Below are 13868 nucleotides of genomic sequence, written 5' to 3' on the forward strand. Positions count from 1 at the left end.
ACAGTCACACTAAGCTCCTTAAGAGTTTTGCCACTGACTGCAGTGTGGCTGGATTTCATTCTGAGTCACAATTTTTGTTGCCTTCTCTCCTTATCTGTGGCAAAGCTGTGAATGAGCACTACATTTTGAATAAATCCTGATTTCTCATGTCAAAAATGAGAATGTAAGTATCGTTCGAACTGAATCTCCTCCTATTGCAGTATAATTTTGAATTTTTCTTGGTATCCTAGTTGAAAACTTATTATGCATCAGGAAAGCAGCAGACTTTAATTTGGGGAAAGTAAACACTTTTAAAGTGTCATTTCACTTAACACCTTTGATGTCCAAAAGTGCCCATTTTCTTCATCACTTCATTGGAACTGAGAGAATACAGCAATTTATAATTCTTAGTGTTGAATCAGTCTATGTGTTAATTGTGGAGCTAGCAGTGGGAACAGATGTGTTTTTGTAGAAGGGTGGGCTGAATATATTCGTCTTTTTAATGTACTTTCTGTTTGAATGATCAGTATGGCTTAAAATTCCCCTCTCCTCTACAGCACCTTGTGTAACTGCTCTATTTTGTACAGTCCAGGAAGAGCACATCTCTCTCACTAGAGCTTAGGACTCCATCTCAAATTACAAAATGTCCCTGACTATTCAGCCTTTTGAAAAAGCTGTAAATAGAGATATAACTTACCTAGCAACAAAGAGTAGATCTCCACAGTGTGGTCTACGAACACAGTGCATTTATTCAGTTATGGTCACGCCATAGCTTTTCTTTTTCTGCCACTAGTCTGTAGATGCAGAAAACAGAAAAGGTCTTTTCTATACTCAACTACTAAGAAATCCTCTTGATAATGACTGGGCAGGAGATGAAGTCTCTAAACTTCTAAAACTAATGCATTTGATGAAGTTCTTGCTGAATCAGTTAAAAAACAGAACTGAGCAAATAGTTTGTGGAAATCATATAGAGTTTTGAAAATCTCAGTCATTTCAGTCTTTTGGTGTATAGTGAAATTTAATTTGTATCCTTTACCACATACAGCTATATTTAGAGAGAGTTTTTACAAAGTTTTTAGGTTTTTTTCTTGGTGCTTTCATTTTTCCTTTCAGCCTACAATTTCCACCATATATGGAATGATAAAATAAATACAATAGAAAAGAAGGATGTAGACAGAAAGGAATGAGAGTGTTCCCCCTGCTTCCATCTTGATGTTATAAAGGTTTATGTTTTTTTGGACAGCTTTTAAAAATATTGTAGGCATTTGCTTCATTTATAGTAAAAGCAACAGAAATAATTTTGAGTTGGTTTTGTTCCAGATTAAGCTTTATTAAAATTCTACTGTGTTAGAAGACTTCCTGCCTATTTAAGGTGAAAAGCTTTGTCCATGACAAAAGAAACTTATTAACATTTCAAAGGTTGGTCAGCACTTTTGCCTATATACCTACCAGGCAATAATGACCAAGTTGACCCTTTTTAGATAGCTGGATTCTTTTATCAGTGCATTCTGCTGGCTAAAGATCATGCTTAATGCCGACTTTCATATAATGCTTTCATGAAAGTTCCTTTGAGAGGGAAAGCAGTGGCCAGATTCTGATCTATCCTCTTCAGATCTTCTGCTATTGGATTTTCATTTCCTAAATCAATGTAATAGAAAAGAAAATTATGCCTGTTCTCAGTATATATATGAAATATAATAATGTTGCTAAAGAAAACTTCATATCTACTAGACAGTTTTCATTAGTCTATTTAATAAAAGATGAAAATGACCTTTTTCTCTCTTGTAACTAACTGAATTGCAGAGCTTAGTGTCCTTTGGCTGAGTTCCAAAATGAAAAGTCACCCTGCAGAGTTCAAGTCTTTGCAGAAAGCAAACCAAGTCCACAGTACTTGAACTCCAACAGCCATTTATTATCAGGTATTGAGTCTTAAATGTAGTGCTAAATATCAGAGAATGCCTATATTCTGCTTATATTTTGGACCTGGTTTTGAATCCAAAACACATGAGAAACTTGCATTAATGCAAGTTTCCTGAGGAGTATAAATGTTAAAAAGAGCTTTTTCTGGGATTTCTGGATATTGTCTCTGTCATTGGAGAATAAAGTGATATTCCAAGCCCAATTGTACCACATGCTCTGAGCTTGGAAGCTGCAGGGCAGCAAGACCCTCTCCAGCTAGGAGGGGACTGCACACCCTGTCCTCTTCTCCCCCAGTGTCCTGGATTCCCTCGAGCACAGCCAGGGAGTCTCATTAGTTCTTCCATCTTCTTCCATCATTGATCAGAGGAACCTGTCTTCTCTAACCTACACCTCAACCACTGTGGAAAGAAGAAGAAAACGGAGCTGTGGCAAACTTCTCCTGGGCACAAAGTTCTGAAGGCATCAAGGCTTTTGCCAAGGCTGATTGCCTTTACTTTTCAGACTGTCCTTGAGCAGGAATAATGTTTACATAGTCAGAGTACATTATTGCCAACATTATTTCTTGTGTGCTTTTTCTTGCAGAAAATGATCATCTTTTCTTCTAAGAGAAAATATCAGCATTTTAAGCTGTTATTTTCATGATACAGCATTGTGTAGGGTGTTGCCAGAGATTTTTTATTTAAGAGAAAAGATAAGCATGTCCTTCACTGCTACTGAAAAGATGCATTGCTACTTCTCGACTTAACCATTTTAGTGGTGCTATTTTGGATAAACAATCTTATGACAGTACAGTTTTGTCTTGAATGATACAGCTGTAGTCTAGGAAACTAAACATATCTTTCCTAGTGTTTTTATTTGTCAGATGGGTATTTTCAATATTCATGCGTACCTATTTTTTTAACCCATCACAAAATGAAAAATATTATACTAATAAGGCTTGAGCAGTCACTTATTTTTGTATGCATTAGAAAGAAATTTATGTACAGAAACATGCTTGATAATAATTCAGTTGAACATTTTACCATTGTCAAAGGCATCTTTATAGGAATCCATCAACTCTTCTGATTTCCATACAAGTCAATTTACCGTCTTCAAAATGTAATGTTAATGGCACTCAGTGTACACACTGTAATCCTTTAAAATAATGTACATGGCAAACGGATATGTTCTCATGCATTAATAATTTAAAAGTTAATTTTAGGTACTTAATATGATTAACTGATGGATCAGCAGTCTTACATATGAGAAACAGTGAGCACACTCAAAGCAAGAGCATACTGGAAGGCAGCCAGGTGGCTGCCTGCGTGATGCTTCAAAAATACCTGAGCTTTATGCCTCCAGTTCCCCTTCAGTGTCAGATGCAGAACATCACAGTCAAAAAGGTCTGGTTTCGAGATGAAGCATGTAAATTGCCTTAGAGGTCGAGGTAGCAGGACTTCTGGGGAAGAAGGGGATGCTTTAGAAGGCGGGAATCCCTGCAATGCAATCCTGCTGGTGGCTGGCTGGCTTTGCAGCACCAGACCAGTTATATAACTTCTCTCCTTTCACTTCTCGCTTTTTGAGGACACGCTGTAACGCAGGGCTGTAAATTGATATTCTAGGGTGGAAATACTACAGATGACAAAGTATAACTGTTGCATTGCGCAGCTAAGGAATGTGCCGGGGGCAAATAGCATTAAAACAGTGTGTAGGAGAGGCATGTGGTGCAGTCCTTGGCCGTGCCCACAGCAGCGGGTTCTGCGAAAGCGGCAAGAACTGGACACCTATTGCATAAACCATACAGGTACATCCACAGCTACAACAAAATTTTTTTTTTACAGTTGGAACAATCACCCACAGGAAAATCATCCCCAGGGATGGAGTGAAGTCCCCACAACTGGAGGCTTTCAAGATGCGATTGGACAGGGTGACAATCTCATCCCTTTCCCATAAAAAGTTGGACCAGGTGATATTTGGAGTTCCCGTCTGGGCTGGATCTACATGTGCAAAGTTTCTTACACAAGCACATGAGACTGTGATGCCAGCCTACTGTGAATAGGGGCCTCCTTGCCTCTGGAGTAATCTTAGGCAGAATTTTATACCACCTGCATTCACCTTTTCACTAAATAGTGAGCTGGACAGGAGACAGCTTCTCTTTGGTGAGGCACGGGCACTCTGAGGCTGGACGCACAAAACGCGAATCGGGGTGAATAGCGGCTCACAGGAAGGCAGGACAGACCAGCCCGGTGATGGGAAGGGGGGGCTGAACGGGGCTGGGAAGTGATGGCCCACAGAACAAGCTCCCAATGGATGGGGTCAGGACAGGACAGGACGGGACAGGACGGGACAGGACGGGACGGGACGGGCAGCAGGGGTGCTGACAGACTGAAGAGCAGCGCTCAGCGCTGCATCAAGCGGAGACGGCCGAGGGAAGAGCGGTGCCGAGGAGAGGCCGGGGGGCTGGTGGCATGAGCAGGGTGAGCAGCCAGCAGGCAGCAGAGTGGCACGTGTGCCCAAGAGGCTGAGGTGACACACTCAAGGAAACTGGAGAGATTAGCTGAGGACTTGGACAGGGAGAGCGAGTGGTGAGAACAGAGCAAGACCAGAGCGCGGCTCCAAACACGGGGACCGGAGGGGCGGACTGATAAGAAAAGCATTCCTTTAAATACAGTAAAGAAGAGCCACGGAGGAAGAAAGAACAAGAGCAAAGAAGGTATCATGTTACATTTCAAAATAAATTCAGCTCGGGCGCTCGGCCACAATACTCCCATTAGTGTACATGCATCTGTTTAGGAGGAAAAGCCCAGAGATTTCTCCCACTTCTGCTAGGGCTCAATTTCCTTTTATAGGGCTGACCACTTTCTTATGAGAGGTGTTTTTACGTCTAGTGAAGTAAATATTCCTCTCCTCAGAGTGTGACGGCTCCCATTGGATGTCAATACTTTTTAAAACAGCTTTGCTCCCCTTTAAAGAGCTTTTCCACAGTCCGAGTTATTTGCAAGCTACTTGCAAATCGGATGGCTCGGAGGTACCGCGGTGAGAATGCAAAGATGCCGGTGCGCAGAAGTTCGCAGCAGCAGTCTGTGGGAGCGGCATTGAGGATCCCGGGAGAGCAGGCAGCCCTGCAGCACGGCGGAGCTCCGAAGAGCACACCGTACAGCCGGCACACACCGGGAGCCTGCAAGGGGAGCTGGGGCACTTGCAGTTTCGCGGGGAAACGGGACCGATGAGCTTAAAGAAAAGGTCCAAGCACAAATGCCTCGCGAGCGCAGATGCTCGGCTGGTTTTATTTTAAAGATAAAACAGCCCTTCCCAAGAAAAGCACGGTGCTACCCGCGGGGGAGCTTTTGTTAGCGGGCAGGAGCCCCGGCCCAGCCCCACGATGCGCTCGCCCCGGGACGCGGCAGGGCGGGCAGCGCCGCCGGCACCGCGCCCGCGGCCGCCGGGGCTCCTCGGCCGCCCCCTGCCCTCGGCGGGGCTGCGGCTGCGTGCGGCGGGGGCGGGAGCGGGGCGGGAGCGGGGCGGGGCGCCGGGAGTCAGCTGGGCGCGAGGGGAGAGCGCGGCGGCGGCGGGCGCCGTTAGCAGCGGAGCCGGCAGCGCGGACGGGCGGGCAGAAGTTTGCTCCGCAGATCCCTCCCGCAGCCCGGGGACGCCTTGCGGAGGCGCGAACGTCCCCGTTCGCTTTGGGTGTGTTTTGCCTTTTTTTTTTCCCCCCTCCCCTTTTTAATTTTTTTACTTGTTTAATTGCTTTTTTTTTTTTTTTTTTAATTGTTCGATTTTTAATTCGATTTTTTTCCCCCAGTTTTATTTTTTTTTCTTTTGTTACTGTTGGTTTTGAGGCGCGTGGCTCCGGGAGCTCGCTCTCCCCCGCCCTGCCGCCCGGAGGATCCCCCTCCCCTCCCGCGCTCCGTCCCCGCCGCGCACGACCCTTCCCCCGAACTTGGCGGGGGCGCGGCGCCCGGCGGGGCCGGTGCCGGTGCCGGTCCGGCCGCTGCCCGCCCTGCAGGTAAGGGGCCGGGGGGCGGCGCGGGGCAGGGGGGCGGCGGCCGCTGCCCCGGGGAGCCGCGGCGGGGCGAGGCCGGGCCGGGGTGGGTGAGAGCTCGCCGGCTCCTCGGTAGCGGAGGCCGGTGGGAGGAGGAGGAGGAGAGCAAACTTCCTTTTCCTGGGGCCGCCGGCGAGCCCCCCCCCAGTGCCCGCGGGGAGCGCCCCCCGCCCGGCGCGGAGCCCCCGGGGTCGGACGGGGCTGGGCCGGCGGCCGCGGGGCTCGGGGGCTCGGCCCTTTTCCCCGTCTCGGGGCTCCCTCGCCGCGTTTTGTTTGCGCGCCTCGCCCCGGCGGTGCCGGGAGCCGGAGCTTTCCTGGAGCGGAGCGCGGAGCTGCCCCGCCAACTGCTGGCGGTGCCGCTGCCGCCGGAACTGCCGGTGTTCCCCCGCTCCGCCCGGGCTCGCGGAGCGCCGGCGGATGGGCAGCTCGCAGCCGTGCCACCCGGAGTGCTGCCGCCTTCCTGCTCTCGGCGGCGGGGATGCGCGGCGTGTGCCCGCGGGAGAGCCGCCCCGGCCGTGCCACGGCCCCTGGCCGGCCCGGAGACCCTCCCTCCGTGGGAGGGGGCAGTGCGGAGCTGCTCCTGCCCCGGCTCCCCGCGGGAGAGGCGCGCACGCATGGCTCTCATTGTATAACTGTGGCACCGCGAGCCGGGGCTGGAACTGTGGCATCTTTGTAAGAACAGTTTGCAGTTAATTGGTTTGGCAGATGAACTCCTGCACAATCCTCTTGCCCGCTTCTGTTAAGTGCCAGCGCCCCCTCCCACCCCTTTCCCCCGTTTCCCCGCTTTCCTTTGAAGCGTCGCATAACTCTGTATTGCCAGCAGGATGGAAAGTGCTGATTCAGCAGCCAGGAGCCCCACTCCATCTGAAGTGGTGGTCTGCCTGAAATGCTCCCATTTGTTGTAAATGGGAACATGTGTTACTGGTATGTCAGAGCAGCATTGATCAGGCTTTTTAAACAGACCTGAAGAATGTGGTTTGCCTTTCTCTTCACCAAGGCAGAATGAATTTGGGGTTGGGGCAGGATAGAAGGGATGTGGGCATCTGCTACCTTCAGTTACTCTTCTAAGGGGCAGCTGAAATTGTTTTGCCTTGTAAAGGTGCCTATGTGTTTTAATGGAGATGTCGTGGGATGTGTAGTGAGGATGCACTAACACTCCAGCTCCATCTATTCCTGCTTTCTGAGGCTAATAGTTGTACTTACAGCTCTAGAAAAGGTACAGAGAAGGGCAACAAGGCTAATCCTAGGATTAAAAGGAGTGAGTTATGAGGACAGGTTAAAAAAAAACCACCACAAACACGTGGAGATTAGAAAACCTGCTTGGAAAAGGGGAAATATGCTTGAAACTTTGAGTGAGATCTCTGGCTGTGCTTCGTGATTGTTTTGGGGCTGAGGCAGGGTGCGGGAGGTAAGCAGGATGCTCTTCCCATGCTGTTAGTCTTCCTCCAGGGCTTAACCTCTCAGAGCAGCATGAGAAGGAGAGCTATTCCACAGCTGTATTCCTCTGACTGCTTTTGTACAGGTATGCATTAGTATCTGAGCTGCTTGGGTTTTCTTTCTCTATCCCCAGACTCTAAAATTCAGCACGGTGTAGAGCAAACAGCAGAGCCTGCAGAGTGCTGTTTGGTAGCCTTGCTGCAAACAGTAAACTGACAGAGCAGCAGACCCTGACGCTTGCCTCCGGTGATCATTTTACCATGTTACAGTCTGATTTATTTTCTTCACTTGGACGTTATTTGTTCTTCAAGTAGGTCTTGTTTGCCCTGGCTACATATTAAAGATCTTGAGGTACTTCCATGGTTTTCCTTGGTTTTGTTAATCAAACTATCCCCTCTCTTAGCACTGTGTGAGTTGGCTTTTCTCCTCACGTACAGCCACACCTGCGTTTCAGTAGCCTATTCATGTATTTTTTAATGTGTAGTCCAAAAGCTGTGCCTAAATGCAAAATGGATCTCTGCATCTCAGTTCTGCTGAAGTGTATAGTGTGCACTTTGTGAATAAAACAAGTGTTTGCAGCCCTCTGTCTTGCGAGTGCTTAAATGACTCTAGCAAGAATCATTACAGAGGCTTTTTAGAAATCTTTGGTCATGTTCTCATCTGTGCTTGGGATGTAAATGGGCAAAAATTATCTGGATCTTTCTGGCAAAGGTATCCTTCCAAGGCAGGGAGTTCCCAGCTGGCAGAGGAGAAGCTAGCTGGGTCATGCACTTCTTCTGCCAGCAGCACCAGAGTGTTGTGCTGGGAATTTGTTTTCTGACAGCCCCAGAGGAGCAGATGTCCCTCTAGACTATGAGTCACTGTCAGCTTCCCTGGGCACGTGCAGCAGTGGCAGCAGGCAAGCTGAGGGGCTCCTGGGTGGTGTCACTCTGGGTGGGACCCTGCTCTTGCTCCCTTTTGCTGTTCCTCCCTGCACGTGGTTATGGAGGTGATGGTGCTAAATGAGGCTAGATTTCTAGGTATAACTTTTGCTTAGACCAGCTCAGCTCTGTCTTGGGAAGTGTGTGTGTATGCTTGTGTGTGAAATGCACTCAGGTGCTTCTTCAGACCACTGAAGTGTGGAGTGGGGAAATAGGTGGAGGGTGCCTTTTCATGTCCAGTGGTGTGCATTTTTAGGATGCATTTAAGTATTTGCTCAATTAAAAATCTCACTGGTTGCAGCAAACACTGTGCTGAAACCCCTTACTATTTTCTGCTGGCCTTTTTATTCTAAACCTCTGAGTGAACTTTATTAATGGGGTCAGGGGAAAAGCTACTCTTCACTTTGTGCCAGCATTTCTGTCCAAACTAAGACTAAGGAAGCCTGCTTTCTTTGGATTTATCTCAGCTATGAGTGTATTGCTGCCAGTTCACAGTGTAGTGTTTCTTAAGTGTGCCCACCTGGCCCAGTGTTTTCATAAACAAGGAAGATAACTCCTAAGACCTCTGCCTCTGTCAGGCTTGCATGCAGCTTGCCAACTGGCTTGGCTACAGTGTGATTGCATAAGCCTCCTTCTGTAGGAAAGCAGGCTAAGAAGTTAGGATTGTTTTTCTTGGAAACTGGACCTGCTCCTGGCCTTGTCCAAAATATACCAGTTGCAACTCTTCACCCAGGGAAATCTAGGAATGGAGATCCTTTACCAAAAAGTTGAAACCCCACAATCCTTTTTTAGGAATTGCAAAGAATGAGGTTGCCAAGGAATCCCTTTATTAGCATTGAGCTTTATTTACAGGTTTGCTATCTTTACACTGCCTGCTGGTCAGGAGAGCATGTTGCAATCTAAACTTGGATGTGGCAAAATAGTCCTGATTCCCATTACTTTTTCTCCCAAACCAGTGGTTGTTTTGAAACACAGTATTATGAAGTAAACAGATGCCACCTCACTGGCATCTCTTTCTTTGTACATGTTGAACTGTACTCTTCTGAACTAGTCCCGTGCCAGGTCTTTCCTATTCTCCTGCCATCTGTTGAATTGGACAGCAGTTCTCCCTTTAGCTCAATATGGCTCCTCTGTCACATTGGGAATGGGGAGAGTCCTATCCTAGAGAGCCAGATTCCACTGTGAGAGCATCATTAAAAAAACCTGTTGATCAGTATGAGGCATCCTGTCTACTAACAGTCTCTTAATGTCTTCAGTGATGAAACAACTAGAATAGCCTGACTTTATAACATTTGGTTGGATATATTCAACATTCCCTTTTCTTATATGCTTTATTCCCCTGGATACCATCTTGTCAGCAGGTATGTGTGTAGAGAGATAGACATTATGTTTTTTGTATGGGTCCATTTGTCTGAAAATGGTGGTGGTTATGGTTCCTACCAGCTTTTGGACTTCAAATGTACACAGGGGCACTGAGTATCAGTGCCAAGGTATCCTGAAACTCTTTAATAAAGAGAGATTCTCATTCACGCTAATGTGCATCCATTGACTGAAAACTTCCTTCTCTCTTTGCCTTCCTAGGATCTTTCATAAATCATAGATGGATTAGTTCATACAGAGCATGTGGACATGGCTCTCTGGACTGAAGGCATTGCAAGTTCATCCTCTGCTTTAGAGTAGTGCCCTTGTGAACAGTTCTCAGTACAGAAAAGACCAGGGAATTGTGTTTAATGGTGAGGAGTCACTCACAGAAATAGGAGATTGTGAGCACTGGGTGAGCCACTTTCTGTTAGAAGGTGGCAGCAGCTTTATGGCTGCTGCTTGGAGATTTTTTTACAGGCAAGCAACCTGTAGTGGCACTGACCAGAGACTCAGGTGTGGATTGGGCACAAATATAGTCAGGATGAATAAGGATGGGTTCTCAAAGCCCAATACTGATGCTCATTTACAAGTCAAGAGAGCTTTTAATGAAACCTGCTAATTGCATCCCAATTAGTTAACCCATGGGGAATGCAGATTACTTCTCCTGAATGGCTACAGCAAAAGCTGTCATGAAGATCAGCTATTTTAAAGTGGATGATCTTTTTAGCAGAGTAGGACACCTTCTCCTGTGTAATGGATAGTACAACATGTAACTACTGCTGTAAATTAGTGTGAGGGACCTTCCTGAATCCTTTCAGAAACCTTTGGTAAGTCATTATATCCCTGGCTATCAAATTATAACTTTGGAGTGAGTGAAATGGTAGAGGAAAATGTGTAGTTCTCTGACATATGATATGAAGTAAAATTACAGGTTATATGAGCCTTGTAGATTGCCAGACTAGATCTGGAATAATCTAGGCACATGGTATGAAAGTCTACCTCATTGGAACTGAGAGAGGTGAAGTGTCTCTTTTGGAACTCTGTAGCTTTGAAGACTGCTGTCTTTGAGATGTCTGTTTCAGGTATGATGGGATGGAGGCATATTTGCTAGAATAGTTTGACTTCTTGGAGAAGGGAATTTCTCACTGCTGATCCTCCTTTACCACATGATGATGGAACAGACTCTGTTTATTCTTCCCTAAAGTGAGAACTGGGGAGAGGGTGAGTGGGTTGAAAGTCTTGATTATGTTGTGCTCTGTATTTATGAAAAGAGCTTTGGGATGGTGGTGATAGTCCCAGTCCTCGGATGCAGAGGTGATGAGCGCCCTGGACAATCTTACTGGGAACACCACAGCCATCTCTGCATTCTCTTCTTGTGGGCAGATGCTGTAGAATATTTGAGAAGCATGGTGTGCTGTTTCTGTTATATTCTTTTGTTGGACTCCAGGGGAAGACTGCAAGAGCTTTTCCCATTATCTTACCTCCTGCTGTTTTGCTGTCATCCTTAGGCCAACAGCAACAAGTTGAGCAGCTATGTTGATCTTAATGCTCAACAATTGCATTAATGGTTGCAGTATTAACCACTGGACAGTTTTGTTGCTCTAGCTGTAATATTCAAACAATGTATTTCTTAGTGAGTCTATTTCAGTTTTTTGGAGACCAAATCTAAGGACCATGGGGACATTCCAAAAAAGATAGTTTTGCACAGACAGGGATGAATGGGGTAATTGTAAACACATGTTTGGTTAAACCACTAGCAAACCAACCTCTCATTCTTCCCAGCCTCCATCAACGCCAGCTTCTACTAGCTCATAACAGGACAAAAATAGGAAATTACTTTCCTGGCAGACAGACCATAGAGGAAATACCATACCATCCTGTTGGAATAAACCTATAGCCCAGTGGGAAGGCGCTCTCCTGCTGAGCAGCAGTGGGGATTTCTGCATTTGTTCACACAGTAAACACAGAGCATGGTCCTTGCACTCCCTTGCTCCTGCTGCAGAATTTGTGCCAGCAGAGAAATCTGAGAAACTGAGTGTCTGCATCCAAGCTGAGCCTGTGGTTGCTGAAGGCAGCTAAGTAAGGGTGGATAATACTCCATGAGACCAGTATCATTCTTCCATTATGCATCCCTGGTGAGAAAATCAATAAGCAGGGAGAATCTGTGAGTCTGTAGACTCTTTTCATGGAGATTAGCACTTGATGAGCACTTAGAGACTTCTTTCAGTGCCCAGCATCTAAATTCTCTCTTTTGATGACTTGATTTAGTGGCTGCAGCTCTGTCCTAACTCATGTTATTGGTTTGTAGCATAGACTAAGTTTTCAGAAGTTACTTTTTTGCTTTGCTTGGCTTTATTTCAAGGTCTTCTTCAGGTATTAATTTAAATTTTGAAACTGAGAAAGAGAATCCATTAAATGTCACCCAGATCTTTCACTGCTGATGTTGGTGTTAGTGAACAATCTGTGGTTCTGTGATTCTGATTTGACACTTACATGTATTTTTGGTCAGGGAGTTGCAACTGGACTCTCTGTCTGTATATGCTTAATATATTTGTAGATGTCAAAACTAACTGGCAGCAAGGATTTGAATCCTTTACTAGAGAAAAAACTGCTAGAAAAGTTTTCCCAGACACTGACTTTATTGGAGGATGGTAGGACAAGATAGTTGTATATTAGAAAAGATTGGAGCAGAGATTTTCAAGGCTGAATTAAAAATGGGGAGGTGATTTTTTTTCTCCTCAGTGCTTTCTTCTTTCCTTCTTTTCTGTGATGTTCATCTCTGCCAAACTACTAGGTACGGATTCAGATAGGAGAACGATCTCTCTCCTTAAATGGGAATTGAGAGAGGGGGTGAGAAGGACTGGGGGAAGGTAAAATCTGTAGGTTGGTCTTGCTTAGTGTACTGTTAAAGCTCTGAGCATCCTTGGAAAGGAATGAGGAGCTTTTATTATATCAAAGCACAAGTGTGGAATTAAACTTCAAGGAGTTGGAAAAGCTAAAAATTCAGAAGGCTTTGGCACAAGACAAAAATATCACAAGCTTTCTTAAAAGGCCTGCTTTCCCTTCTGGCTCAAATGTATTAAAGTCCATTTAGGAGAATGTTAAGGGAGAAATGTGTATTGCAAGACCATCGATTATTTCTGAATTAATGTCTAGTGGGGGATCATTCTTCATTCTAATAGCTGCTTGTGCTGACATCACCCGAGATGTCAGGGGATTATGTCAGAATTCAAGCCTTGATATTGTGCAGAACAATGGCTCAAGTGCTGGCAGATGCTTTCTTGGTGGGTCAGGTTGCTTTTTTTTATCCTGTCCATCTTGAACTGTGATCTTCCAGTTACTGTACAGCAAGAGATGTAGTAAACAGTTTCTAAGAGAAGCATATGTGTGCAGCATGATGGTGAGGACAGAGTATTTCTTGCCTCTGCATCTTGTGCTAGAGGCAGATTTGCCATCATCTAGATGCACAATGCATGCATTTTTAATGCTGTATGAAAAAGCTCACCAGCTGTAACATTGTCATCTTTTGTTTGGCTCTGTTATTTGTTGTATTATTTTGTTAGTCATTCCAGGAATTCCAAAGCAAAAAAGTTGAAGCCAGAAGTGGGTGGGTTTTGTGGTGGAGGTTGGTTTATTGATGTCTTTTGGTTTGCTTTTTTCCCTCTCCCTGGCTGTTGGGCACCTAGCTTTACTTTTTAAATGATGATTGTAATGAAGGCCTTTGTGGTTTAACCTGTCAGGCAGCTAAACACCACAGAGTTATTCACTCACTTTCCCCCCATGTTAGTGGCATGGGGCAGAGAATTGGAAAGGAGGCAAAACTCCTGGGTTGAGATAAAGACAGTGTAGGAGAACTGAAAATGAAGATAAAATAGTAACAACTGAAAAAGAATATTCAAGAGTACTCATATAATATTTGAGTATCTGTCTCATATATAATATATGAGAGTATGATTTCTCACCACCTGCTGATTGATGCCCACCCAGTCTCTAAGCATCAGGCCACTGCCTCTCCCCAGTTTTTTTGTTCAGAATGATGCCATGTAGTATGGAATATTCCTTTGGCCAGCTGGGGTCAGCTATCCTGGCTCTATCCCTTCCCAGCCTGTTGTTCACCCCAAGCTTCCTCACTGGTGGGGTGAGAAACTGAGGAGGTGTTCACTTGGTGTGAGCACTGCTCAACAATGACTGCAACATCAGTGTGTTATCAGTATTATTCTCATCCTAAA

The 13868-nt window shown here is 45.7% G+C and overlaps 1 protein-coding gene across 7 annotated transcripts in view; it reads left to right on the top strand.

The window, feature by feature from the left end:
- Positions 1-5409: 5409 nt before the first annotated feature.
- Positions 5410-13868, top strand: part of GRB10 (growth factor receptor bound protein 10) — a 140846-nt gene continuing 132387 nt past the window's right edge. For 3 of the 7 annotated variants that reach the window (XR_008839737.1, XR_008839738.1, XM_056483509.1), the window contains exon 1: positions 5437-5565. The gene's annotated coding sequence lies outside the window, so the exon portion shown is untranslated. Of the gene's footprint in view, positions 5566-5680; positions 5885-13868 lie in introns of those variants that run through there. The other 4 variants (XM_056483510.1, XM_056483511.1, XM_056483514.1 and 1 more) reach the window with 4 other exon arrangements.

This window comes from Oenanthe melanoleuca, chromosome 2 (assembly GCF_029582105.1).
Source record: "Oenanthe melanoleuca isolate GR-GAL-2019-014 chromosome 2, OMel1.0, whole genome shotgun sequence".
Taxonomy (NCBI): Eukaryota; Metazoa; Chordata; class Aves; order Passeriformes; family Muscicapidae; genus Oenanthe; species Oenanthe melanoleuca.